The sequence below is a fragment of the Ciconia boyciana genome, chromosome 1 (genome assembly GCF_034638445.1).
Source record: "Ciconia boyciana chromosome 1, ASM3463844v1, whole genome shotgun sequence".
In the NCBI taxonomy this organism is placed as follows: domain Eukaryota; kingdom Metazoa; phylum Chordata; class Aves; order Ciconiiformes; family Ciconiidae; genus Ciconia; species Ciconia boyciana.
In genome coordinates this window covers 146,153,225-146,180,246 of record NC_132934.1, presented here as the reverse complement: position 1 = coordinate 146,180,246, position 27,022 = coordinate 146,153,225, and the positions used below count along the sequence as shown (strand labels likewise).

General features: G+C 38.7%; 1 protein-coding gene across 1 annotated transcript in view; it reads left to right on the top strand.

The window, feature by feature from the left end:
* Window positions 1–27,022, top strand: part of GABRG3 (gamma-aminobutyric acid type A receptor subunit gamma3) — a 327,143-nt gene that overhangs the window by 114,416 nt on the left and 185,705 nt on the right. The gene's annotated exons all lie outside the window — the stretch shown is intronic.

The window sequence follows — 27,022 nt, the reverse complement described above, 5'->3', positions numbered from 1 at the left end:
TAGAACAAAAATTATTTGGAAAAACGGAGCGCATGCATACTGTATGAGATGATATATAACATTGAGAACTATTAGTTACAGTTGTGATTGGAAAAAACAGGTAAATGTATTTCAGTACTTATTGCCTAGAAACACTACCATGTAATGGCTGTATCTTACAGAAACAGAGGATCCTGATGCAAACATTATGTGAACCATGGGGATGGTTCATTCTCACTTTCAGCCATATTTTTGGATCCTTCATAATGCAAAAACTTCAGTGCTGTTTTTTGCCAGAAACAGTCTTGTCAACAAACTAGAGAGATGCATATTTTCCTCTCTCTTTTCCTTACTGATACAAATCTAATTCCTTTCTGATTCCTTTGTCCATTTTTTCCCCCAGATTTTTTAGGAGGAAGGGGGGAAGATGTCTTGTGATATCCATAGTATCTTGAAGTTTTCCAGCTGATACTTGTCTGTTTCACATGGAAGATGTCTGGGGGATGGCCTACTTTGTCAATTCACTTAAGGACAAAAGTTTTTTTGCTGAGATAAAATTCTGACCTCACCATTTTGATAAAAATATGAACCTAAGGGTCATATTTACCACTGTTAAATGTTGCAAGGGTAGACCATCTTATTAGATGAAAGTTCCTCCACTTTCCTTTAGTTAAATTGGCAGAAGGTTAGATCTCTGCAAGTTTAGAATGACCTTGAAAAAACCATGTCTGTATATCAAGTGCTTGACAATCAATTGGCTACTGCCGTGAGTATGTAGGTTACCTTGAATATAGCAGAAAATGCTACCCTGAAGTTTTCTACCCTATTCCCTGAAGGATAAAATAGTAAAATAGCTGAAAAGGCTCAAAATACAGTAAAGGAAAATGGCTTATTTGGAAGTGGAGGTGACCAAACCAATTACCACAGTCTGAAAGCCAGATGCAGCAAAGCTTAAAGGTTATTCTAATTGGTTATTAAACAAACAATACGAATGCCTGCATAGCTCCAGTATCCAGAGCTGTTAAGACATAGTTTTATATTGAGACATATTTTTGTGTCTCAAAATTCTGCAGCATATTTGTACCTCTCCCAGAATATACTTATAGGGAAAATGAAATCCCAACAAAAAGAAAAAAAACAAAGGCAATTTACCTTGATAATTTAAGAATGTAAAAAGATTTGGCTAAATCTATGCACAAATTCAAAGTGGTCCTGTGTATAATGCTGTATTTTTCCTCTCATTAACAACACTGCATGTGTTCTAGTCAGCTATGGGTCTGATTCCTCCCCAGAGGTCACAACTGTAGATGTCAAATTCTGAAAAAGGCATCTATACTATCAGAAAAAAACCCAGATGCTTCTAGAGTGTAAATGGTTTAAAGAACCTGTTTTTCTCCAGGGTAGCGTAGGGTGAGTAGCTGACGTGGACAGCTACTTTGTTAACAACTGATGTTGAATAGGATGAATCCTACCTGACATATTTACCTTCAGAGGGGCTTCTCTCTTCTTACTGTTATTTCTGCTTTAAATCTACCACTCACTGTATCTTGATGGTATTTCAATACCTTCTTTCTTTTGTAACTTTCATCACCCTCAAGTTCTTTCCCACTTGCCCCCTCCTTCTCTGTTATTTCGGGTTAGTTGGCTGTTCTCTGGGAGCAGAAGTGACCTCTTCTGCATGTTCTCTTCCCTTAGTTGGAAGGTACCCACTGACCTAAATTGTTGTTTCTGTGGACATCTGCCCCACTGTCAGCCATAGGAGAAGAACAGCAGGCTAGTTGGTAAAGTCAGATGACATCATAGGTCTGGCACGGTAAATTGAGAAGTAATCTATGCAGCACATACGTTTACATGCTCTTTTTTGAATTCTCTTGACCAACAAACTATGTGCTGTTTTGAAGTTTACCTATCTTGTGTAAGAAAGTATATTGCTAAAACAGAGGCCAAGTCAGACACTCTGGCGGAGTATTTTCAAGGAGTATTACCTTGGAGTAGAGTCTGATACGCAGAACATCTTTCAAATGACTGGACGTACATGGATGCTTGGCAATGTGTTATGCTTTGATGAGACATTAATTTTTCTGGGGTAATATTCTGTCCCACTTGTGCCAGGGGTTTATTTGGAGGGAATTTTAAACCTTTCTAAGTGTGGTTACATACCGATTGTGGCTTTTTGCTGTCATCTGTGATTAACTGCTCCTTTAACTGCAAATGTATGCTAAACTGCAATCACAAATATCTGCCTTCATTGCTGAGAGATGAAAGGAGGGTGTTGGTCAAGGAGCTTTCCAGTGGGCAGTTAATAGCTTATCGGCCATCGGTGAGACATCAAACATACTGTCCCAGCATAAAATTCTTTACTGAGGAGAATTTCTAGATTGTCTTTTAAAGACACATCTCTCCCTTGGAGGTTTTCAGGACTACAAGCGTATCCACTCTGAATCTAAATCAGCCAGCTACTTACCTTTGTCAGAGATTGACAAGACCTTCCGAGTTCTGTCTAAAAATATCCTCGCACTGCAAAGGAATTTTGATCAGGGCCTGTCCTATTGTTTGGTTTACCTTTATACCTAGCAGTCCTATGGATTATATATTTTGTCACTGTTACATGGAAATGATTAAATTACTTGCTCTGTACTACAAAGTCATAAATTACATCTTGCTGTCATAAATAGTTTTGGGAGGGAAGGGGGTATCTGCTCTGGAGATTAGTCGTTCTTCTGGAAGTGGATGATTGTATTCTAAGAGACTTTTTTTCAAAAATTGGCTAGCCATGATTTGGGTGTCTTCAGCTAGTCAAGATGATTGGTGGACAGATATGAAGACATGGTAGAACCTGCCATTCAGCATAGTTCTGTACTAACTCTTCAGTTAGAAACTTCCCCTCCCTTTTGCTAGCAAGTCTTTGATACAGCAACAACATCTATGTCAGCAAGCACTTTCCCTGGCTTACTTCACCAACCTTTTTCTGTTTCTTTTATCAAATAGCTAGATATGAACTGCATGTCCTTATGTAGCATTATAATACCATCAATGCTTCACTTCTCATTTTGAAATCATTATGAGTTGTAATGGGGCTTATTTATGCACGTAGGACTTTTTGCAAATTAACAAAATGGGTTGTATCTATCTCAACAGCTTCCTAATGTATATGGTTGAATGAGGTTGCCAACCATTTCTACAGTGACTTTTAAGCCACAAGCAAATACTGTTGCTTTAGATACACTTTTTTTATTTGTCTCTTTTTCTGAGGTTCTAAGCACTGTCACCTCTGGGTCTACTCTTCAATTTGCCTTCGTACAGTATCCCCACTCACATTTGAGATGTACAAATTGGTATTCACTGTGTAGGTATTGACACCAATGAAAACATTTGCGTATGAAAATTGGTACTTGGGTAGAGCAAGACCTTCTGCTTCAGCATCAACCAACACACTATAGCAGGATAACCAATGTGTATATATTTGCACTTCATTATATATTCTTCATTTTCCTTTCCACTTGTAGCAATATGGACTTTTATCTGAATGTGTCATGAAGACGTTTGCTTAATTGGTGACACATTGGTAATTTAGGCTTTGGAAGTACTTGGACACCCAATTGCTATTCGTTGGACTACACAAGCAAAATGCTGTGGATGCTATGGATAAGTACAATATGAAGCAAAAATATCTCTACAGTGTTTATCATTTTTGACTTTAAATAGATGTACATAGCTATATATTGCCATAGACATATGTAATATTCCAGATGATGACTGCATTTGTTAGAAGTACTAGACATTGTATTAGAATGAGTACTGCAAACTGTTATTCTCATTTAGTCGGACTTGTGATCCTTGCATGCTTGGATGCGAGATTATGTAAGAGACTGAGATGTTGGATTAGGCTCCTCATGGACATGTCTTTTATCTGCTGTCTTCCTAGAAAAGAGTTAAGGAGTCAGCAGACATTACATGTGAATTTTTAAAGAGATTTTACATTGCTCTAATAAATAAAATAAAATAAAACCTCAGTAGGAGTTTAAGTTTTCCTAGTGTCTTGAAGTGGGACTAATTTATATTGCCAGGCTTTTCAGCTAATTGTGTTGTGATAAATTACCACACCTTTAATATAATAGTAGTGATTCGGTTGTACAGTAAATGTTAAATGCAAATCACCCACTGCTAATGTTTTGAAACTGTGTTCCATCAGAAGCTTTACTGAATTACAGCTATCAACCAATTCATAATTGCTAATGAAGGTTAAATTAAGGTTTGGGAAAGCATGTTCAAAAATCATTCTGCCCATGCACTTGTAGCTACACCACATAATGGCTTAGAAAGTATTCTGTGAAGGTGGAGGAAGTGGTTAGGTACGAGCGGGGAACTGGGATATATCTCAAAGCTAGCACAGTTTCATGCCACTCTTCTACCCTCTGTTTTCCCATCTCTGAGATGATACCAGTAAACCAATGCCGTAAGTTCATTACAAATTCTGCGTAAATGGCTGAATAATCAAACTTTGGAAAGGCTCCATAAATAAGGAAAGGCTTAATGGCAAATACAGGGCTTACGTAAGAGAGAATACTTATGGGAGTTTTTATGTTATGCTATTAGTCCGGCTTTAGTCTATTTTTGCTTTTTTTAACTAATGTTTGGAAGCTGCTCTTGGCTCACTGAGCTGCTTTTGTTTTCTGATTGTTAGATAGATTGTATCTGTTGCCTTGGTTGGACACTCTCAGTCAAATAGTCATACTTACATTAATAGATTACAAGCAAAGAAGGATCTTTAGATCATCCAGCTGACCTCAGGTATCACAGTGACCACAGAAGCAATGCTTCTTCCAGTACTTAATTTAAGGAATTAATGTAGAACCTACTACTTCCAGCTTATATGATATATCCCTCATTGGGATGCTGAAAACAGGCTTCTTCCCTTCATTGCTAGGTTCTCAAACCAACTCATCTGGAATACTTGTGGTATCTAAAGCCACACTTTAACCCCCAGGAATAGAGATGGGTTTGGTTACTAGAGTAGATGGTCATAAATTTTTAAACGCAACATTAAAAAGTGCATAAAATATTACTGCCTGGGGTACTATAACTCTGCATCATCTTGCCATACTTCCAAATGTATATGCTTATTTTCACATCAACTGGCTGTAAGGAAACATTCAGAGACATCTGCAGTGCTAAAAGCACAGTGATAGCCCAGGAGACTGCTCCCTCAAAAGACAAAATATTTTCCTATAAATATTAATCCATTGATAGTAAAAATTGCCAAAATATTTCCAGTCCAACAGCAGCTGTTTGGGGAATTTATTTTGTCTTTTAGCAGGCAAAATGAAAAAAATGCAGGATAATATTGTTTCTCTGCATATTTTTATATGGATTTTAATTATGCTTTAATACTATGACATTTCAAATAACCTTTACTAAATGTAATTTTTGACTTTTCTGAGCAGCGGGTAGTGGCTTTATTGTTACTAATAACAAAACTATAATTTAGTCATTTCCTTTCCTTACTATGTTATTTGAGTATTTTCATTTCCTTCACATTACAAAAGATGTAGGCAGATGCTATTTTACTGGATGGAGAAATGGGGACTTATGATTTATTTTCACTAAGGCAATCAGTGTTAAACTTAGTTCTCAAATGGATAGTTTTAGCTGTCTGGTATTGCATATTAATGCAATCACTTTCCTGGCCTACCCAGGTAGTTTTGAGTAAAATGACTGAAATCATATACATATTGTGAACTTGAGAGTTTTTTCATATTTTTTCATGTTGTGAATAAAGACTGCATTGCTACCCACCTAAATTTCTGGCTAGCTGGTATAAGATAGAACAAAATGTTAGCTATCCTCAAACTTGCTGGTGTGATTTTAAGTGGCTTTGGCTTCCTCTGTTTGGGTCCAGTACATGGGACAAGCTGAGATGAACTACACATCTAGAGTGCAGATTTCTCAAATCCCATTAAAACCCTTCTTGATAGTCTTTGTGGGAGAACATAGGTCCAAAAGCAATAAGCCATTTAAAATGCCTGTATTTAGAAAGCCTGCACTCTTATCCTGTGAAAGGTATTTTTCTTACTTGTTTTCATGATTTTTAGTAGCTCTGTGAAAATTTTGTCACCTGGCTGTGTTCATGGCACAATGTATAACTTCAAACAGTAATGTCTGATCTGCTCTCTTCCTTTCCTCCTCCCTGCTCCCAAACACCAGATTCAGTATTGACATTTTGAGTAACTTCTGTATGCTCATGTTTAGCTTTTTGTTTTACATATTTGTATATCTATATATTTAAAATCATAGAATCATAGAATAATTTAGGTTGGAAGGGAACTCCAGAGGTCATCTAGTCCAACCCCATGCTCAAAGTGGGCAAGTCAGGTCAGGTTGCTCAGGGCCATGTACAGTCAGGTCTTTAACACCTCCACAGATGGTAGTTTCACAAGCTCTCTGGGCCCCTTTCCCAGTATTTGAGTACCCTCAAGGTTAAAAATCTTTTCTTTGTATCTAATTATAATTCCCCATGTTCCAGCTTCAGTCCTTTGCCTCTTATGCTATTGCTGTGCACCACCAAGATGAATCTGGTTCTGCCTTCTGATCAGGTAGTTGTAGACAGTGTAAAGGTCTCCCCCTGAGCTTTTTCTTCTTAAGGGTGAAGAAACCCAGCTGTCTCAACCTCTTCCTGTATCTCATGTGCTCCAGCCTCTGACCATCTCGGGGTCCTCTGCTGGATTTGTTCCAGGGTGCCAATATCTTTCTTGCACTGGGGAGCCCCAAAGTGGACACAGTTCTCCAGATGCAGTCCCACAAGAGTTGAATAGAGGGGAAGGAAGCACCTGCTGGCTGTAATTACACATTAATAGTATCTGTTTTTCTAGCTAATCAGCTGTATTTATTTCTGTGAAGTGACTACGGTTCAGTGAAAAAAATGATAGAATGGAGCATTTGCACAGGCACCTTGATGGCTAACATCTATCTCAACTATTCATCATGTGTACACTCAAAAAACCCCACAACAGTCCATACTAAATTAGATACAGTTAAAATAACTTGATCTCACATTTGCAAGGTTGTGTCAGGAAATGAAAAATTGTGAAGAACATGTTGACATCCAACATGTTGTGGTCAAGTGATTTTGTTCCATGAAAGAGACTGACTTGAAATATTTTTATCAGGTTTTCCAAAGCATACCCATATAATGCGTCATATGCTCTTTGTTATCATTGTGTGTTTAGAGTAATTGAAGAATGTATTTCTATTGTGCATTGAGCAAAAAGTTTGTTTCAGTGGGTTCTTGCAACTTCACTGAATTAAGTTCAGAAAAAATTTCTATAGATTGTGAATATCAAAATGTGACTTCTAAAAGTTGTAAGAGCTTTTAAGATTAAACCATGGCACAGATGCACTGATCAAGCTACTTCTGTCTGCAGGGAGCATGCTGGTGTTCCAGTTGCAGTAGCAGCTTTGGGCACTGCTGCACACTAGCAGAACAGCAAAAGACCAGCTATTCACAGCAAACACGATATTGAAACTAGTTTTATTTTCTGTGTGTGAATTGTCTACTGTCAGACATTGCTTTTTTCATGGAGTTGTTGATTATTTTGATTTTTTCAGTGTAGACTATTTTATGAGCCTTTTCACGCTACAGATTACTCACAAATTATTTTCTGTGGCTGTTCTTGATTTGTTATTCATGCTGGGATTGCTCAGCTAAGTCATATAGTTTTAGTTTTTTTCACAACTGGATGACTCCTAAACCCACGAAGAGCTTCTAAGTTAGCAATATGAATACTTTTGCCTGAAAACTATCGTGAAGTTTTGTATAAGCCTTCACAGTCACTTAATGCTTTGCCTGATCTTCTGTGCGTATATGAGCACTCCCAGGAAACAGACTGCTGGCAGCAAACAGCATAGAAGCATATCTGCACTTTCTCAAGGGTTGGATGCAGCCAGGATGTGACTTGGGTGACGACGGTATGGTGGTACAGTGGCTGGTTTGTAATCTGACTTGGAAGATGTGGCATACCAGGCAGCGTGGCTGGTGAAGGGAGTGCCATGGTTTCTTGTTAAATCTCTTCTGGGTCATCCTGAAGAGCGCTGAGGATGATCCTTTTGTTATTGCATTATTGCCTTACTTCTAAGTGGGAGTTCTTTCCATTCAACCTTCAGATGCCTAAGGCTCCCATCAGTCTTGATACTGTATAGTTTGGGATACAGTATTCCTAATGATTATACTGTTCTCTTCATAATTCTATTAATTTTCCTGTGCAGCTTCAGTGAACTTACACTATTTAAAACAGAGAATTTTTTTTTCTATTCTTCAAAGACCAAAAATTCCATCTGTGAAGAGTGTGGCTGATAATTCATATGCATCATGTGTATTTCTCTCATATATTTGTATAGTCTACTTTCAAAGATATCTTTTAAATTATAATACCATATGAAATAGTATATATCTATTATGATGGGCTCTTAGTTGTCATTTCAGCTAATTTTTAAGCTATAGCTGTGGAAAAAAAGAATGAAAAGCTGCATAGAAATGTCTCTGTTTCAAACATAAATGTATCTACTTTTGAACTGCATGAGTCAATTTACAAATATGGGTGGGTGCATCCTGTAAATAAAAAAAAAATATCATTCTTCACAGCTGTGGAGTATTTGCCCATAAGAGATGAAATCTTTATACTGTTACAGTCTGTGCTGACTTCAAAAGATGACATGACCAAGCTAACTGACAAGTCTCTTTCCAAGATGTTTTTCTTAAAATTAATTTAAGTAACTTGAGTTCTTGACATCGTTTATAATCAGGGCTGATTCCAACTGAAAAATGAATATCGTACAAAGTTAGCATTAATAGTAGTGTTGGTAAACTCTGCTTATTTAAAGCTTATCTCTTTTTTTTTTCCTTGCTTATTATAGACATGCCTGGTATCTTGATTAACTTACAAGTAGAAGCATCTCCTGGTGTCTACCCATGTGCCTTAATCCATTTCATAAACTTATAAAACTCAATCTTAAAAGTAGTTGAAAGTTCTTCTCCTGTAAGTCCTGCTGGTACTCTGATTCAGAACCTTTTCTGGTGGTCAAGTCTGTGGACACAGAAGCATTTTCATACCAGATGAACAGTAAACAAATTGATGATACATGCATTGCAGGCTGATGATTATGGACAATAGTTAAATCATGTAACTGCCTAGGGCTACTGCTATACAGTGAATTACCCAAGCAATCTCATAACTTCTGGAACATCTGCAAGAAGGTATCAGTGCTTTTGTATATACACTGGCCTTCTTGATAGTGGAATTATAATACCCCAAGTGGTGGGTTCAGTTCTTGCTATTAAACTTAGTTGATAGACTTAGAGCTTAATCCATGTGCTCAACAATTGGACTAGATCTTGTAACTTTTATGTTTTTCAAAGCATAATATTTAAATTTTTATCTATTCTTCAACAGTGTCTGTTACTGTCTGACTCTCTAGACATATTATTTGGCTTTCCATTACTTACATTTGTTGAAGTTTACCCATTTGGTCTGACCACTTTTTATGGTATTGTCCCTGCCTAAGAAAACATGCTGTGTCAATTATTTATTGACTGAACATACAGGACACCCAGGTGTCTTTCATTTGTGCCAACTTTCCCCCGCCACAAGATGAGGCAGGAAAGCCGAAGCCTCCTTTCTCCTCTTCAAAAAAGCTGCAACCTAGAGCACCTGGCAAGAGTGGATGAAAAGCTGTCTTGCCAGTCTTGTTAGAGTAAGAACAACTTCCATTTTTTAGACCTAAATTTAGTCAGGCAGGGGCCATAATATTCCTCAAAGAAAATGTTGCAGATCAACCTCCTCACATACATTATTAGTCTAAGTTGCTTGATCACTGCCAAACCCTAATCTCAGTCACGAACCAATAATGAGCTCTTTGGCTTACAGAAATTCAAGGCTGCCTCTGCATCAAAGTCCTTGAGCTGTCCAGTCCACCTAAGTTGCCCTTCTCAAGATCTTGAAGCTTAGTTATGTACTTCTGCTAATATTAAATTGAATTGGCTTACATACGTAGATCCATGGCTGTTTGCTGTGATGAACTCCAGTGACTATAGAGGTAACCTATGTACTTAACTTAGGCTAGGCACAGTTTTGCATTCAGACTGTACTGTATTTCAGGCTACTGGTATAATCAATGTCTTCGTGATTAGTACTTTACTTCCTTGTGCAGAAGTAAAGTCCAGCATTCTACCCACTGAAAATATTTTGTGCATTGTTGTGTCTACATTTATATTATTCTTCATTATCCTGTGTATTAGAAACAGGAGGTGAATGTCACATGTTCCTCCTAGCCTCCTCCCCCAACATGTAACACATGAGATTCAAGCGAATACACAAGGTTCCCAGAGGATGACACAGAGGAGAAGAAATGAAATTTAGACTTTGCATATGACTTTCATTAATGTAGACACTGTGCCTCCTGCAAGCATTTCCACTTAAAAATTATTTTGTTGTGATAAAGTGGGCAGAGAAAGTAGAGAAAAGGTGATCCTTTTCAGGGGCTATGTGCTTTACCAGTGCCTGGTTGTCTCTGCAGAGCTATCAGTGAATACTAGCAATGCTTCTAAACGATCCCATGAATAAATTCAGGACATTTAATATTTCACATGATTCGTATCTCAATGAAATGACAAGAAATTCCATATCCACAATGGACTAATAAATTTGCTTTAATTCACTCTACACTAAATTCTCATCTTTAATTGTTTCCCGAAAAAGTCATCATTATTTTCTAGGAGGCCATTTTCCATCTTTTCAGTGATTCTATTAGAAAATCAATATCATTAGAGTACATCTGAAATATCATCTAATTTCTGAGATATTTTCACCCCATTCAAACTTAATGAGAAGTTTTGATATTACTTTTGTATTAAGTTATAAGGAGGATTAGCCCACATTAAATTTGTAAGGGTCTTGTATATGGAAATGACCTTTACACACATGAATGAAGTTAAGGGTGTATTAAATGCTGTAATTAGCAGAGGTAATGGATACCTTTTGTAAAAAATTGTAGGTTTACAGGGTGCTATGTTAGCGAGCTTCCTAGATTGGGGATTACCCAGCTGCTGTTCTAGACTGCTTTTCACACGTTCAGCATAAAAGTCCATTGATGTTCTTTGGATTCATATTGACTGGGTGTCCTCCAGCACCCCATTTTAAAGGCTGGTGGGCTGCTACGGTTGAGTCCTTTTCCAGTTCTTGGTTCTTGGGGTTAAAAACATCGTGTTGCGGTTTGCATTATGGCACTCACAGGTGTGTAGAGTGCCCTGTGCACCTGCCTGGGGCTGGGCAACTGATCATTGCTGGTGTCTCCTGAGCTCTGAAGCAAAGGGTCAGGAAGCGTTTGAGCATAATCATCACAACAAGGATGTATTTGAAGTCAGTGCTAAAAAGATGCAGTTACAGATGAAGGTAAGGAAGTCTGTACTGGCTTGTAAGAAAACTAGAGATGGCACTTTACTTTCTTTTATTAGAGAGAATGGGGTATGACCTTGCTCAGAAGTAACATCAATTTGCATTTTATTGTGCATAACACCAGATGAATGGAGCTACTAAGGATTTCATTAGTAGCCAGGACATCAGTGAGGAATAACACTCTTTTCAACAAAAGAAATCCAAGACCTCTTGAAAGAAAACATCTACGCCTAGTCCAAAACCTTTAGATACCCTAAATTACATTTCATCACACAGAAATCATACCAAGGGTTTTCATAAGTATTTCATAAGCATTTCATTACTAAATACCATCACAGTGTTTGAACATTACCTAGTGGCTATTTTGCTGACTGCACCCATGATCAAATGGCTTGGTGAGAGGAATCTTCCCTCTTTCCCACCTGACATCTGCCACAATTCCCTTTCTTGCTTCACAGGTTTCTAATCATGATGCTTTGCTGCTATTCTTGAAATATTCATGTATTTATTCCTCCCCTCACTTTCAGATGTTGTTTCTTTCAATTGCCTGCTGCAGGAAACTTTCCTTGTGCCTCACACCTGAGGGGCAGCCTTGCGCTACCTGTCATCTCTCTTTTGACATGTCAGATTTAAAAAATAAAAACCACATTTTAAATCCTGTGACGAGAAAGTACAGCTTAAAACTAATTTGTCCAATGCACTGCTAAGAGATAGAGCTTTCACGTTATCAGATACAGTTTATAATACAGTCTGAAATGTATTTTGAAGGATTTTCATCATTCTTTATGAAGAGAGAGATTTTACAGTGTTCTACCCAGACATTTCTTCCTGGCATCAAAACCAGCATTCAAACAGTAAATAAACTGATTGGGATACACATGAAAATGCATTCAGGTAGTAAGGCAGCAGTAATGTGAACCAGAGGATGCTCTGAACCCCTAAGGCTCCAAATAATTACTATAAAACTCTATTTCTTTCACAGCAGACTTTCTGCAGGAGACACAAAATAGATTTTAAGGTACAGTGAGTGCTCTCTTTTGGATCAATGGGACTAGACAAAGCTGCTTTGTTATTGTGTTTAAGTTTGTCCTTTAATCCTTCAGCTGCTCGTGGGGGGGGATCATTCTGAATAACATTAATTCACCTCCTGCTGAGGTTTCCTTTGGTTTCCTAAGTGGATACTTCCTCTGTTTTTTGGTCATAGGGATCAGTGACACATCATCCAAAGGAAAGGCAGCCATTAAATGCATGTGCAATTCTTAACATTTTTCCTCTCAACTGTCCTGTTTCTAACACTGCCTTTGTTTTTCCTAAAAATCACAACATGAGATGCAAAGTAAAACCCTATCGCTAACACCCTGGACAATTCGCTTACTTGCCTTACTCAGCCACTCTCTTAGCCTCTTTAAGATGTGGCACACCATGACTCTCTGCAGCAACACTGTGGAGAAGAAAGCCTGACCGTGCCATTTGTGCAGATTATCAGTTCTGGGAGAAGACTTACAGTTATGCCAACTCAGAATTCATCTGAAATATTTTTTCTGCCCTAAAAATAGGCAAACCCCAGCTATTACTTGTTACTTTTCCCTTCTTTACCTGAGCCTCAAGGACAGAAATTTGATTAACTCCCAGATGCCTGGAAAATCTGAGGGGAAACAAAAGGCAAAAGCTGTATATTTGGAGAATATCTCTTCCTGTGGTCAAATGAGTGAAGAAAGGTTGACAATAGAGGAGAGTTCCCAGTTCTGAAAGGGATTAAAGTCTGAGCAGAGACAACCTTACCTTAGCAAACCTCCTCCTCTGGAACAACACAGCACCTGAGACGTTCCTGTGTTTCACTTCCCAAAAAGTCTACAACCAACGAACAGCAGCTCATACCAAGAAGTCTTAGCCACACCTCCTCTCCCCTGCTGACTGTTATGTTAAAAGAGGATATCTCATTAGCTGTGTCATAACATTCGGAAGACACCTTCTGCCTAATCCTCAGCAGCTGAACTTATGTTGTGGGGGAGGTACACTCTGCACCAGACCCCTTCTCCCATCAAGTCAAGTGGGAGACCTAGAGAAGCTTACCATTGCTGTCATCCTGTCATGCACCTGGGTTTCCTTCCACAGAAACTGGGAGCCATGAAGGTATTATGTGTAACCGGATCTCATCTTGTTGTGCAATTATAATATGGCCAGTGTGAACTGCTAGGGACCAGACAGTGGAGGGCACCATGGGTTATAACAACCTTCAGTGCACTCACATTAGGTGAGGTTTTCTCACTTATTTTGATTTCATGCTGTGTTTAGTGCAGCATCCGTCATAACATAAGGCAGAGATTGCTCAGAAGCCTCTAGTTCCAGACATGAATGGAACGCTGAATAAATACATGCTCCTGAATACATGCTCTGCCACAATATTTAGGCAGTTCTTTAATACAGTCCAGTTGGCTAGCAAATAGCCTCATCAGCCAGCACAGAAAAGCTCTGGAGGGTTGCAGAATGTAAGCTTCATTAGTATTCACCATTGTCCTGGAATTAACTCACCCTGGATATTATTTCATCTGGTATGTAATAATTCACTCTGATATAATTTGTGTGATCAGCCCAGGCTCAATTAAAAAAAAAAAGCCCCTGTCCATTTTTGGTATCCCAGACTGGCACAGGGAATATGGTTCCATAAATGGTCTGAGTCAGATCAGGAACTGCTTTTAGCCTATACCAAGTATACCTTTTCATGTCTTCATCAGGAATGTTGCAGTAATCTCTCTGCCAAGAACAAACTTGTTATCTTTTTGCCAGCAGCAAAGGAGGTGTGTCTATTGCCAACTAAAAGCCATTTTCCCAGATGGTTAGGAAAGCTCTCATACCAAATACTGATAACACGGCAGATGGGTGATATCCATGGATAACTCCAGACTTAAACCTGCTGTCATGCTAAAATGCAGCTACCTGTCATGGTTAGCCAAGACTGCATAACTTCCTTCACTCAAGGCTTCTTTTATGTACCTAGAAATTATGTTATATCAAGAGCAGCTGAAGTTCCTCTGCAGGTAGCTAATACTTTTCCTCCTCCATTTCATGGTTACCCTCTTTCTTCTGCAGTGAACAAATACTGCAAGGTCTGGTCCTGGTCTGGGGTTGGACTTCCATGCTGAAGAGGTGTTAGGTACTTCTCCCCAAACCATCTCTCACTCACAGCGATTAGGAATGCAGTGCATTGTATTTTTGTTGGTTAAGAAGTATCATTTTCAAACCTCTACCAATCACTGTGGACTACAAAGACGTTTCAATAGGACTGCATGCAAAGCACTAGCAGTTAGACTCCCGAGCCTACTGGTTTTGTTGGTTGTGAGAGGCTTCTGATATTTATCTTGCAAAACTTTGTGGTGCAAAAATGCATGTCCTGCAAAATGCAGTTCCTGAGAGAACAGGACTGGGATACCCATTCACAGTGCTGATGGCTCACCACTATGAAAGAAGTGATTTGAACTGAAGTCTGGTCATTTGGGCAAGTTTGTTCCAGAACATTTGATGTTAGTCTTCAAATCACAGGTTGCTGTGGGGCCACCTGAGCCTAAGGCTTGTAGCTCAATTGGTTTGGGAATAAGTCTTGTTTCTTTCCACATCATGATTCTCCAACCCCTCAACAGGTGATATGAAGCAGGTAGAAGAAACTGCATGCATGCGTTCATGCATGTGTGTGAGTGCACAAAAATGTCTTTTGAATTGCTTTCTGTATCAAGAACTCATAAAAAGAATGATGAGGATTTACTTACTAGAATATGAAAAGTTCTTTCTCCTAATAAACTGACTGATAAGGAATAATAATGTTGTTTTAGATAATTTTGTGTAGAATAAACTTGATTCATTTCCTGTTTCAGCAGCACATACAGTATACTGCTGTCACTGATTTCCTTTGTCATAGCATGTTAACCAGTATTCTACAGTAAGCAAAATAATTCCATACCCAAAAAGCTTTTTCACTTTCCAGATTCCCTGTGAAATGCTGAAATTCAGCTGCTTAGGAAGCATGTCTTAGAAATCTCCACCAATTTCCACAGTTCTTGTGGTGCACTAAACTTTGGCTCTCTATTCCTTTTTATTTCCCTTCATCGTCTTCTTTGTGGTAACAGAAGCACTGCTCTTTACGTTTCATTGCTGCTCATTTTTACCACTAGGCAAAAGCACATGATCGCACTTAAAAAAACTCCAAAGAGCACTACAAATATGATCATGTGTACAAGAAGAAAACCAAGGAGTCTTTGAGAAATTTAAAACTGCAGCAGCTTTAAAGATAGCCAATATCTCAAGAGAGTACAAAAAGCTGATCTCAGTTCTAGAGAGCCTGGACAATCTAGTGGCTCCAGCAGGCTGTTCTGAGTCAGTGCAAGGTATTAGTATTGACACTACTAAAAATAAATAAAGAATGAAAAGCATGACTGTGAATCACTGTTTTGAGTGAAGCAATCTAGGTTTAGCAAGTCTAGCTAGCATGCCTGTAAACCCAGCTGATTTTGTAACAGCTGGGATAGCACTATCTTCATTCTGATTTGACAAATCATATTCATATAATGCATAGCATGTTTTGAGTCTGTGGGGTTTTTTTATCTGTTGGCTTAACATTTGTTATTTTGTTTAACCTTTCAAGTAACATGTTCCACCATCCAGATGTAACTTACCTTGGAAGTATTATCTGATCTTTTATCTTGTGTTTCCCTAGCTGTTGGTCTCTTTCCTAGGACTCTTACATCTGTTAAAACTAAGCTGGGAAAACAAGGTGCCTGTGGGCTCAATGGAGAACATGCTGAAAAGGTGAATTTCTTTTCCCCATAGCTAGGCTTCACTCAAACTAAAAAAAACCCCAACTATAAAGCTGCTGTTACCAATTTTAATGATGCAAATAAAGAGATGGTCTATTAAAGACAAGGCATTCATTTGTTGAGAGAAACCCTGAGCTGCAAAATGTGAAAAGCCCTGGAAATAAAAATCTAACAAAATAAAGACAAAGAACTCATCTAACATTGTGACAGAATAGGAAAGGTCAGGCTTAAATTCAAAGATAAGGAAAAGGACAAGCCTCAGAGGTAAAGGAGAGAGGAAAAAAAGACAAGCTTAAAGTCAGGGGAAAAAAAACACAAAGAGAAAAAAACGTGAAAGCTCAACAAACACTGGAAAGAATAATCCCCTAGTAGGCTCGAGATGTGGATAATTAGTCCTTTCATCAAAATGATGGGCTCATTAGTTGGTGCACGCTGTGACGAAAGCCGCCAACCACCAGAATAAGCGAGTAATCAGGATCTAAAATTCTTCTTGAAACTGTGATGCTTGCCTGCATTTAAAGTTAGTGAGGAAGATGTGGCTGTGACTCTGAAGGGGTGTCTCTGAATCTGGAAGAGATGAGATCTCGCTCTTTTCAGGGCTAATAATAACAGCTGCTGGACTGAACGCTTCTCTGGGGCCATGTCGGTTTCTGTGCACCACATTCCTGCTTGTTCTGCAGTACGGCTACCTCTGTTTAAAATGTCTGATGTGCTTGTATTAGTTAACACAGAGATGTGTGTAAATTGCTGCGATTGCCTTCTGCTGTAACTTCTGCTGCTGGATTTACTGCTGTGTCAGCAATATCGTAGGACTGCGCAGCGTAAATTTACAGTAATCCAAATCCCTGATGACAAATTTGTTATGGCTATTTGGAAACTGGGAGAAAAAGAAATAAGGATGTCAAGTCTTTGTAAGCAGCAAATATCCAGATCTCTATTTTTTCCTCAAAAATAGCAATAATCCCAAGTGAGTCTCTTATGCTGCAGTGGGGTTGGTTTTGCTTATTTGTTTGCATCCTTTTTGTAATGCAGTGGCAATATTTCTGTCAATCCCAATGGTTATTAGAAAGGAATGGTTACTGATGCTATGCTGAAGCAAGATGTGCCTGTTTATCAGGACAAATGGCAAAGGCAATGGACATCCCGCTTCGTGTACACTGAGGGAGAGCTCTTCAGTTTGTGTCTGAGGAAATGGAATGGAGTCAGGCTTTAGAAACAAAGCTTGTTGCACAATTATCTATCCTCATGCTTAATTATAACACTTGCAGTTGGACTTGTTTTATGCTTCACCTGTATAAGTAACTAACCAAATCACTTGCTATAGGTTTTTCTCTTCAATAGCAATAGTTGGTGCAGGTCTGACGCATCTGTAAATCAGTTGTCTACTGACAGAGCAGAGGGAAATGACCTGAGAGATTTTCAAATCTGTTTTAGAGATATCTGACTACAGAACAGTATTTCAGCCTGTACCTCTGACTTACTATACACAGTTTAATCTACTAATAAGAGGAATTAATTAACTCGCACAAGCTAAAATGTCTTCCCACACACTCCTTCAGGTAGTATATTGTTTAAGCTGGAGAATGTTCTGTAATTTGCCGGAACACAAAGCTGGGTATAGGCATGTTTTGAAACTGTTGCTCAGATAAGAGAGCAGCCTGGAAGATGGGTAGACATTTTGCTTGTCTTGTTCTTTGGTATATTTAATGAAAATAAATCTATTTGCTAAGCAAATGGCAAGTGTTTGCTTTTCCATTTAATAGGATTTTCTTTTCTTACCATATCTGATTGGAGGGGCAGCAAAGTGAGGGAGGGTTTTGTGGTGTTTTTTTTTTTTAGTATGACTTTTTCTCATTAGTGTAGAAATGAAATAATCAAATCACCATGTGTTATACCACGGGGTTTGGCAGCTGTACCCCAGCGACAAAGCTCCTGTCCTGTGTGGCAGTGAAAGCCCTCACACCTTGCCCCTTGCCATAATCCTAAACTCTGAGCTGTATGGCCAGGCATCTTACACGATGTATGGGAAGAGATGGCTCAAGCTGAGGGAGAGCTGCCTAAATTGCTCAGGGAAGAAATAAAAAAGAAAGGAGTTAAAAGAGCCAAGAACTGACCTTTGCACAGAGGTCACCTAGTGTTGGGGTGACAGATATGAAATTTTTCCATTAGGCATTCATAGTTAAGTCAGTGCTGTGCTTCTTCACCTCATTTTTGAGAACATGAGGGTGCTCAAGGTCAGTGATAGAATAACCAACAATGTAGTCTTTGGGCACTGACGTGGAACAGGAGGAGACTTGAGCTCTGTTCACATAGACTTCCTAATCTTTTTAGCTCCCTGAAGCTCTTTGACATGCTGTTGCTGTTTGCTCATATTAAGCAGACAAATCTCAAAGCTGAAGCTTGACTGTCTTGTAATTGTAAATGACAGCCACATTTCTGTAATCGAACTATTCCACCAACAGTCTTCTCTCTACTTTTTCCATCTGTATAAGTGATCCAAATTCCTAGCTTTGCCTCCGAGGATTTTCCTGAACTCTGCTGAAGTTGTGCCCTGCCTTATCATTAGCTTTAGATGAGAAGGAAATACTTTTTCATAGGTTCAGCTACTCAAAGCAGATTTCCAAAAGGCAAAGGCGATCTTCTTCCTACCTTATTTCTATCAATGAACCCATGCAAACTTTGAAAGCTAACAGCAGTTTGTTCTTTGTTAGTATTACCCTCACACACAAGTCCATGGAGGATGACTTGGGAACCTGGAACCTTGCTGCTTGGAAAGCTTCCCATCTTGGATTTTGGAGGCAGACCATGTGCTTTGGTATTCACATGCCCCACAGGAGGGAGAGTAACAATGGTGCCCAGGAGCTTGGTTGATGAGCTGACGAGCTGAGCTCAATCAGTGACGAGCTGAGCTCAACATAGGTCTCTGTGTGCTCCTGAGGGACAAGACCATAGCTCACATTAGGAATCAGCTGTCTTGTAAGTGCGCTTCCATGCATGATATAGTTGTATGATTCAGATTGAAACATAAGGTATTTGAAAATTAAGTTAAAACTCAAGAAATGCATCATAGGCTCACACATACAAAGCATTCAGCTCATTCAGAGGAAGAGGTAGGTGTCTTAGGCAAATGTCTGAAGCTCAGGCAACCATGTATTCTGAAGTGTCTCTAAATCTTTTGTTCTAGAACTGTCTTAGTTTCATTTTGTTTATAGGCAGTTTTACAGGTGGATTCAAGAGAGGTCTGCATGTACTCTCTACCAGCCAGACGTGAGCTGGTTTTGAACCAGAAACTCTGCAGTCATGTAGCTTGTTATGCTGTCTTGGTTAATAATCTTGGCATTGAGTTCAGACAGCATGCTATCATTGCCTCCAAAGTCTGTGTAGATGTATTGAAAATATGAGAAAGCTGCAATAGGACTGTATATGAGTTTAGTAAGGATTTACTTACTTACTTTCTTTGCAGTAAGGATTTAAGTCTACTTTTATTCAAAGTAGGAATCTTCAAGAGAGAGGAAGGAAGGGAGAGACACCATAGTATATGAATGTCCTAATGACAAGAGTACTTTGTGACCAGAGTTTTGAATCTAGTTTTTCCATATTCCAGTTTGATACTTTACCTAGGGCAATATATGTGTGTGTTCTGCCTTTCATTGTCTTTTACACTGCACCTTAGGCAAACTCTGAAAAGGTTGATGGATCTGCAGGTTTAGAAAAAGGAAAGTAAGATTATTCTCTTCCTTGGTTTCTGTTGAAATACATGAAGTTTATTCCTAATGTGGGAATAACATAAAATGAAGGACTTTATAATCAGAATTGAAAGGCTGGTTTTGATTATTTAAGATTTTTATGGCTCTTCCTTCTTAGAGTCCGTGTTAACTTAGGGCTCAGACTGGCTCTTGAACCCAAACTCCATATCCTGATCATCTATCTTTCCTCTATTTTGTTTTTTGCACTTCTGCTCATATCTGAATTAAGTCTGTTGGCAGCCCCCTTTCTCAAGCATCTTGAGATCCACCTGGTGTTCTTGGAGGGAGAGAGGAGGAGGTAGGATAGGATTTACTAAAATAAATAAATATCCCCTCTTCCCCCTCTTCTGTTCATTACTGAGGAGGTTAAACTCTTATCTCTTTAACCTTGCATCTCATAACTCACTTATACTCTTATTGTGTTGTCTAAAGGCCTCTAGAAAGCTCTCTGGTGTTCTATGATCCATAATAATTATGAAGGCAGTGGTAAAGAAATAGGCCAACAAGTTCAACAGGTTAAAATACTTTGCAGCGTTCGTTTCACAGGCTATAGTTTTTATTTGTCAACTGTCTGTCTGTCAAATTCCTGCTGGTGTGAAAGATTGAAAGGTGCAGGGCAGAAGTTGCAGGGGACTGATTATTTGTTTGCCCAGAGAGCCTTGTAAGAGAGCAACACATTAACAGGGAAAAAAAAAAGAGAGAGGAAATTTGCCTTCTTATAGAAAAGAGACGAGCAATGAAGAGAGCTGCTCACCACCAGAAGCGAAGGAGCAGGAGGACACAACAAAGAAAAAATCATATTTGTTATTCTCATTTAAAGGTGAGAGAAACATCAAAAGAGCAGCTGACTGGAAAGATATCCACAATCATCCTCAGTCAGCTTACCAGAGCACTTGAAAAAGAGGCATTTTAAAAATCCTCCTCCCTCATCTCTTTTTCCTTTTTTTATTAACTAAACAAGTGAACCGGAATTATCTTCAGCCACTTTCATTATTTTGTTATGAGTTCTGTAAGTGTTTTAATACAGGAGAGATAAACAAATAATAGATTTTATGTAAATACTGGTTGCTAATGATGCTATCAAGAGACTGGAAAGCAGGAAATGGGAGGAGTTGATAAACAGGAGAGGTTAATTGAAAGTGCTGTGCAAAGCTGGTTTCAGACATGGCTCCTGGGTGAGGAGACTGTTGTGTTCCTACAATTCATGTGGGCAATTAATATCTCTGATTATTTGATTAAAGGCTAGTGTACTGCAGTAAGATGTGAGGAATAATGCACCTAAGAGATGATGAGGAAATATACCAAAGACTTCTACCAACTGGGCTCAATGAAATTCATGGCCAAGGAAAATACACCCAGAGACCTAAGCAGCTCTCTTTATGTCAACCAGATGATGTTGAGACTTTCTTCACTGTCAGATACAGGAGGTCTGTGGTGTACCTTGTCTTGTTCTTCCTCCATAGGAGCTCCTTTAAGCCCTACCCTACTACCATATTTTATCATTTTCTGCATATTTTTTCCTTCACAAGAATGTGGCTCATCAGCTGTGCTGATATTCTCTGAGGTCCCAAATTAGAATAAGCCTGGAGCAGAACAGCATCTGACTGGAGCATAAGATACTGGGAAATCTTACCAAGGCATGCTTATTTAGACACATAAACTGTGTCTAAATGGAGCAATGGAACTATGGAGCTAGAGAATATTTCAGAGATTAGTGAAATGCTGTATAAAAGCTGAAGTAATATTTGGTAATTGTTATAAGTGGTGTACTTCATTGGCAATAGATGCACAAAATGACCCAGAACTACTTAGTTTCATACTATAAAATGAGAATTTACTATCTACCAAAAATAAGGCTTTCATAAATATTAATGTAGAGGCCAAAACTGAGAAAAGAGGAAGCTGCAAGAGATTGAAAGGGTTCCTGTTCCTAGACAGATATTTCTATATTGGTATAGAGATGCTGACTGAAACATAGCTTCTGCAGAGCAAATGGATTGTCTGGCAGTTGAAACGGCAACATATTTTTTCTGCTTTATTAAATTACTAATGTGTAAAGAAGACAAGACATTAAGACAGCTCAAACTGAAACTACTCCAATGTTATTGGTTACTCCAGTGGGACTGGTTATTTTCACATATCAGTTGTCAGTCACATATGTTGTCCTGGCATAAACCATGAACAAACGGAAAGAATGGTCAGCCCTGGAGAGTATAGAGTTAAAGTAAAAGGTATTAAGAGAGAGAGAAATTCCAGTGCAAATCCTAAGATAGGTGAGGTAGATTTCATATTTATATATACATTGAATAAAGTATTATCTAAATAACTGCCATGACTGAACTAATCAGCTGAGTCTGAGTACATTCATAATGGAATTAGATAAGTAGAAAAGTACTAATGCCATTGAAACCCAGCCCATGTTGAAGAAAGTTGCAGCTGAATTTCAAGAAGAAATTGTGCTGTTGTCAGACAGAGAAGGGTGATAAAAACAGTGGCTGTGCCTGATTTTTTTTTTTCACTGCTCTTGGCTGTCAGGTCTTTGTAAGTAGAGACAGCACTGCTCAGCAGGTTCTGTTAGTCCAAGATGTCTTGAAAAATGGACTAAAGGTTTCTGTACCATTGTCTGTATCAGAGGTAGTATTATTTTCTCCACCATTATTATTGGCCATATGGACACCTGTGCTGTGTTTCTAAGTGAGGAAAGATGGATAGAGTGACTCTGTAGTAGAGAAGTTGGTGGTATCTGGTTTTGGTGCATTCTAAACGTGATTTGTGTTCACACATACACCAGTTCTGAAATTAGATGGTCAAACAGCATTAAAGTTGTTTTTTTCTGGTTTGTATCTGGTTTCTGGGAATTAATTCAACTCCCAGAACAGAATCTGCTAATGAACATGAAACAAGAAAAACTTAGCCTATTTGCCTCAGCAAGCTGATGGTTTTTTTATCCAAATTAGTGCACAGTTGGGTCCTGCTATTTAGCAGGATGATGATGACTGGTGTATTCAGCTAACCTGTTTGACTTTCCTCTGAAACAGGCTAGAAATGTTCTCGCAGTTGGTTACAACAGAGAGGTGGTGTGAGGCACTGTTCCTTACTGAACCTCAACTATCTCACCTCAAATTTCTTGTGTTGCATGTTAACGTTCTTGCTCACCAGTTGGCAGCCAGTGTTTGTACTTGCCTGCAGTAGCTTTGATCCTTTCTCACCACTGTGTCCCAGAAGATCCCAGTCTGTGACCTGGGATGGAAAGCAGCCCCGGCTTGGAGCGTTGTCAGTAGCTGACTATGGTGACATGAGAATGTCACCCGAGAGCCTGCTGGACCTAAACCCACCCAACCATAGAGGGTTCTCCCCAGGCCCAGCTTTTATTGCATGCTAATATGGCTTTTGAGGCTATGTGAACAGTGACACTTAGTGGCAACTCCCAGAACTATACCTTCAGGAGTGGAGGCTGTGCTTGATACAAGAAGTATATTGTGAAGTGGTAACGTATCAAATTGGCTAACTTACCTAATTAATCAGAAAGGTCAACAGTAGCCATTCAGCTTGGCTTCCCACTGTATTCATTTATGTGCCAGTTAAATTCTGCCACAAATGGGAAAAAAATGAAGGAAAAGAGAACACTAACTTCTGAGTCTGAGTAACATGAATTAATACAGGTGATGGTGTTTGCATGTGTAAATGCTGTTCTCTCTATACTGCACATTAAAATTATTTGGTCTTAGTACCTGAAAAAATCCTGAAGTCCTGGTACAGAGACCAGTTCAATTACTTCTAAATCCTTTTCAGTTCTGTCTGCCCTTTTTGGTTCACCCGCCCTTTTTTGCCCTTTATAGGTAGTGCTTATATTGGCTACTCTATCTCTAGATAAGATAATAGTTGGACAAGTATATTTGATTAACTTGCACTTATGGAAATGGAAGGACAGACTTTCTAGAGGCTGTCTTCCTTTATTCCTCTGAAGACTTGTGTTTTTGTTTTCCCCCTTTCTTCTTTATTGTTCCCATTGACTCTTGCTTAGTGTTGCTGTTTTTCTGCATGTCCTAAAGCAACGCCGCTGCTGAACAATTGCTTTCCTTTTGTAAGAAAACTATTAACTTAAACTGATGCCAGCAATGTACCTCAAAAAAGAGGTGCAGCCTGTGGTTGTGATTTCTCCTTGCATAAATAGAAATATCCTCATTGTTGAGTGCAGATCAGCTACAGGAAGTGGGGAATTGCCTTGGACATTACATTGCACACAAGGGAATGTGATCTGTGCTGTCATGTGCACTATGGAGTATTGTGTGAGGCTGCATTGCTGCATAGCTACATAGCCTGAGGGGTATCATGATGTGAAGAACAAGATGACTGAGGATAAGATAGAGACCTTCCATTTGGCAGGCGGTGTTGCTAGCTGCCTGTATCAGTTATTATATTTGGTCCCTGCCATGGGTGAGGCAGAGTGAAAAACAACCCATAGAGGCAGAGTGAAAAACAACCTATAGAGGATCTGGATACTGGGGATTATTTAAAAACCAGCAAGATTATATTTGATTGTCTCATGCAATCACTTGTACCCCCCTCAGCGCTGTATTCAACAAGGGAGATGGCTGCTGGTCTGGGAAGGTGGGACAGAAGGTTGTGTCAATTTGTGCTGTGCAGTTCCCCAGCTGTTAGTGACCTGTCTCAGCTGATAGTGGCCAGGTCCCTGGGGGTCCCCAACATTTGTTTCCACACAATTCCCTGATCTCCAGGATCTTCCCCTAATTCCCCTAACCTTCCTAATTGGTGGTACTGTCTCATGTCTCTTTATTAATTGGAGGATTCAGGTTACAGCAATTCTGTGTAGACCTGGTGTTATCAAAATTTACAACCAGCCCATACAGGTTGCACGCAGGTTGTACACGTGTACTTGAGAGTTCAAAAGTTCAATTTTGAACATTTTTACCTCCCCCCCATACATCCAATTATCTATTGTCTATAAGCATTCACTTTTTTTTTTTTTTTTTTTTGCCTACAACAGTCTCAAAGCACAATTTTAATTTTATTTAGAAACACCATTCACTTGCCTTTTAGCTGCAGGTAACTCAGTTATTGACAGATCTTTTCGACTTCCCAGCTCTGGAGTTTGTTTGGCTCACAAGAACTTTTAGTTTGTACACAAGAATTTTTAATTTGTAACTTTTTGGAGATTTCTGGAATTGCTCTGAGAACATTCTGGTTGGGCTGAGGTGAGAACAGTCTGATTCAAAAATCATACTAGTTTCCTTCTGGGGCAGGTGAATGTCCCTATAATATATAATACAGACACTTCTCTGTGCAGAAGTGACATAAATGTACATTTTGTGTAATTTGTGTTCTTTTGCAGAAAAGTGAGAAGAAAACCATGTGGAAAGCAGATGTCTAACTTTCAGCAAAAGGGACATTTAATTCCTTACTAACAAAACATATATTTTGCTCTTGGGATTTTACTGGAGATGGAAGAAAAAGGATCTGAATCCCAAAAACATGATGACTCATTCACATTACGTTATCCTGAATGTTCAAACATGCTTAGAGAAAATGCTTATCTAGGGCCTGAAGAAGGCCAGTCAAATCTTATATTGGCTGCTTGAATTTCATGACTTGTAGTGATCCTAACAAGAAATAGCGAATTTATACAAATCATTCATTACCAGAGTAGATATTTCTCCAACTAGAACTCCAAATAACACTTTTAATAGCAGAGGCAAGGAATACTGCAAGGTAGGAGGAAGGATAATCATGTTGTTTCATAGTCTGCTTGGCCAGGATTATTAAAAAAAGACCTCTGAATCCAAAATAGAAGCTCTATAAATGAAGCTAATCTTCTGTTGGTGATTTTCTTAATCTTTTTGGAAAATCAAAGCCTCTTAGGGTATCTCTCATCAGAACCACAACATGGAGGTGTCACAAATCACCGGTTATTTTGAAAAAAACTGTAGCTTTAAAATTATTTATTGTTTCAAAGGAATAGCAATCAAAACCACAGAGCTAGTTAAATAAATTTTGAAGGAATAGTATTCCGTGGAATTACATGTTTTTGTTGTAATCACAAATGGTAAACTTATTCGTAATTTGGTATCAAAGGAAACTAGAAAACAAGTTCCAAGCTATGTAGAAATGTCACTTTTTTCCTGCTGTTTGCTTTAAAGAAAACATGTTTAATTCCTTCGTTCTGAAGCCAACTTCAGTTATATTTGTGTCTAGCTTGTATCTGATAACTTCATATTGTAGAATTATTACATGGACTGAAAGGAGCCTCTAGAGGTCATCTGGTCCAACCCACCATTCAAAGCAGGGAAAACTTACATCAGGTTGCTCAAGCTGTTGTCCACTCCGATTTTTAAGATCTCAAATAACCTCTTTTTACAGACTATTCCAGTGCTTGACACTGTCATGGTTGTTCTAACATCTAACCAGAAACTTCCTTGCTGCAACTTGTACCTGTTTCTTCCTGTCCTGCCACTGTACTCCTCTGAGAAGAATCTGGCTCCATTTTCTCCAAACCCTGCCATTCGTTGAAGACATTAAAACACTTCACTTTGCCTAAAGAAAATCTTTCCGTCAATAAAAACAAAAATGGAAAGATTTCTGCTGGTTTTCTATGAGACCATTTTCCTTTTGGCATGCCTCTGGATAAAAAGAAGCATTCCTGATGTTTTTTGTGTGTTGTGTAACCCCAGTGACTGAGGAAGAAACAAAATTAACACAAATACTGAAACAAAAATAAGCTTCTGAACCTGTAGACTTTGTTAAACAGTAGTAAATTGGTAGTACAAAGCCATATTTGAAAGAAGAACTTTAAATGTAAACATTTGCATCCTGAATAGACATTTTCTGTTTCAGAATATTTCTAAAAATACTCAATCTTGGAAGGGGTAGAAGTGTAATAATATGAAATTCTTCCTTATATGTTTTTTCTCTTGATGCTGTATATATTTTAACAGAAGAATGGGTGCAGTTAAATGATTCATCATCCCCCATTCTTTTGATGCTGAGCTGTTTCACAAGTGCAGGCTCTTAATAAATTTTACAA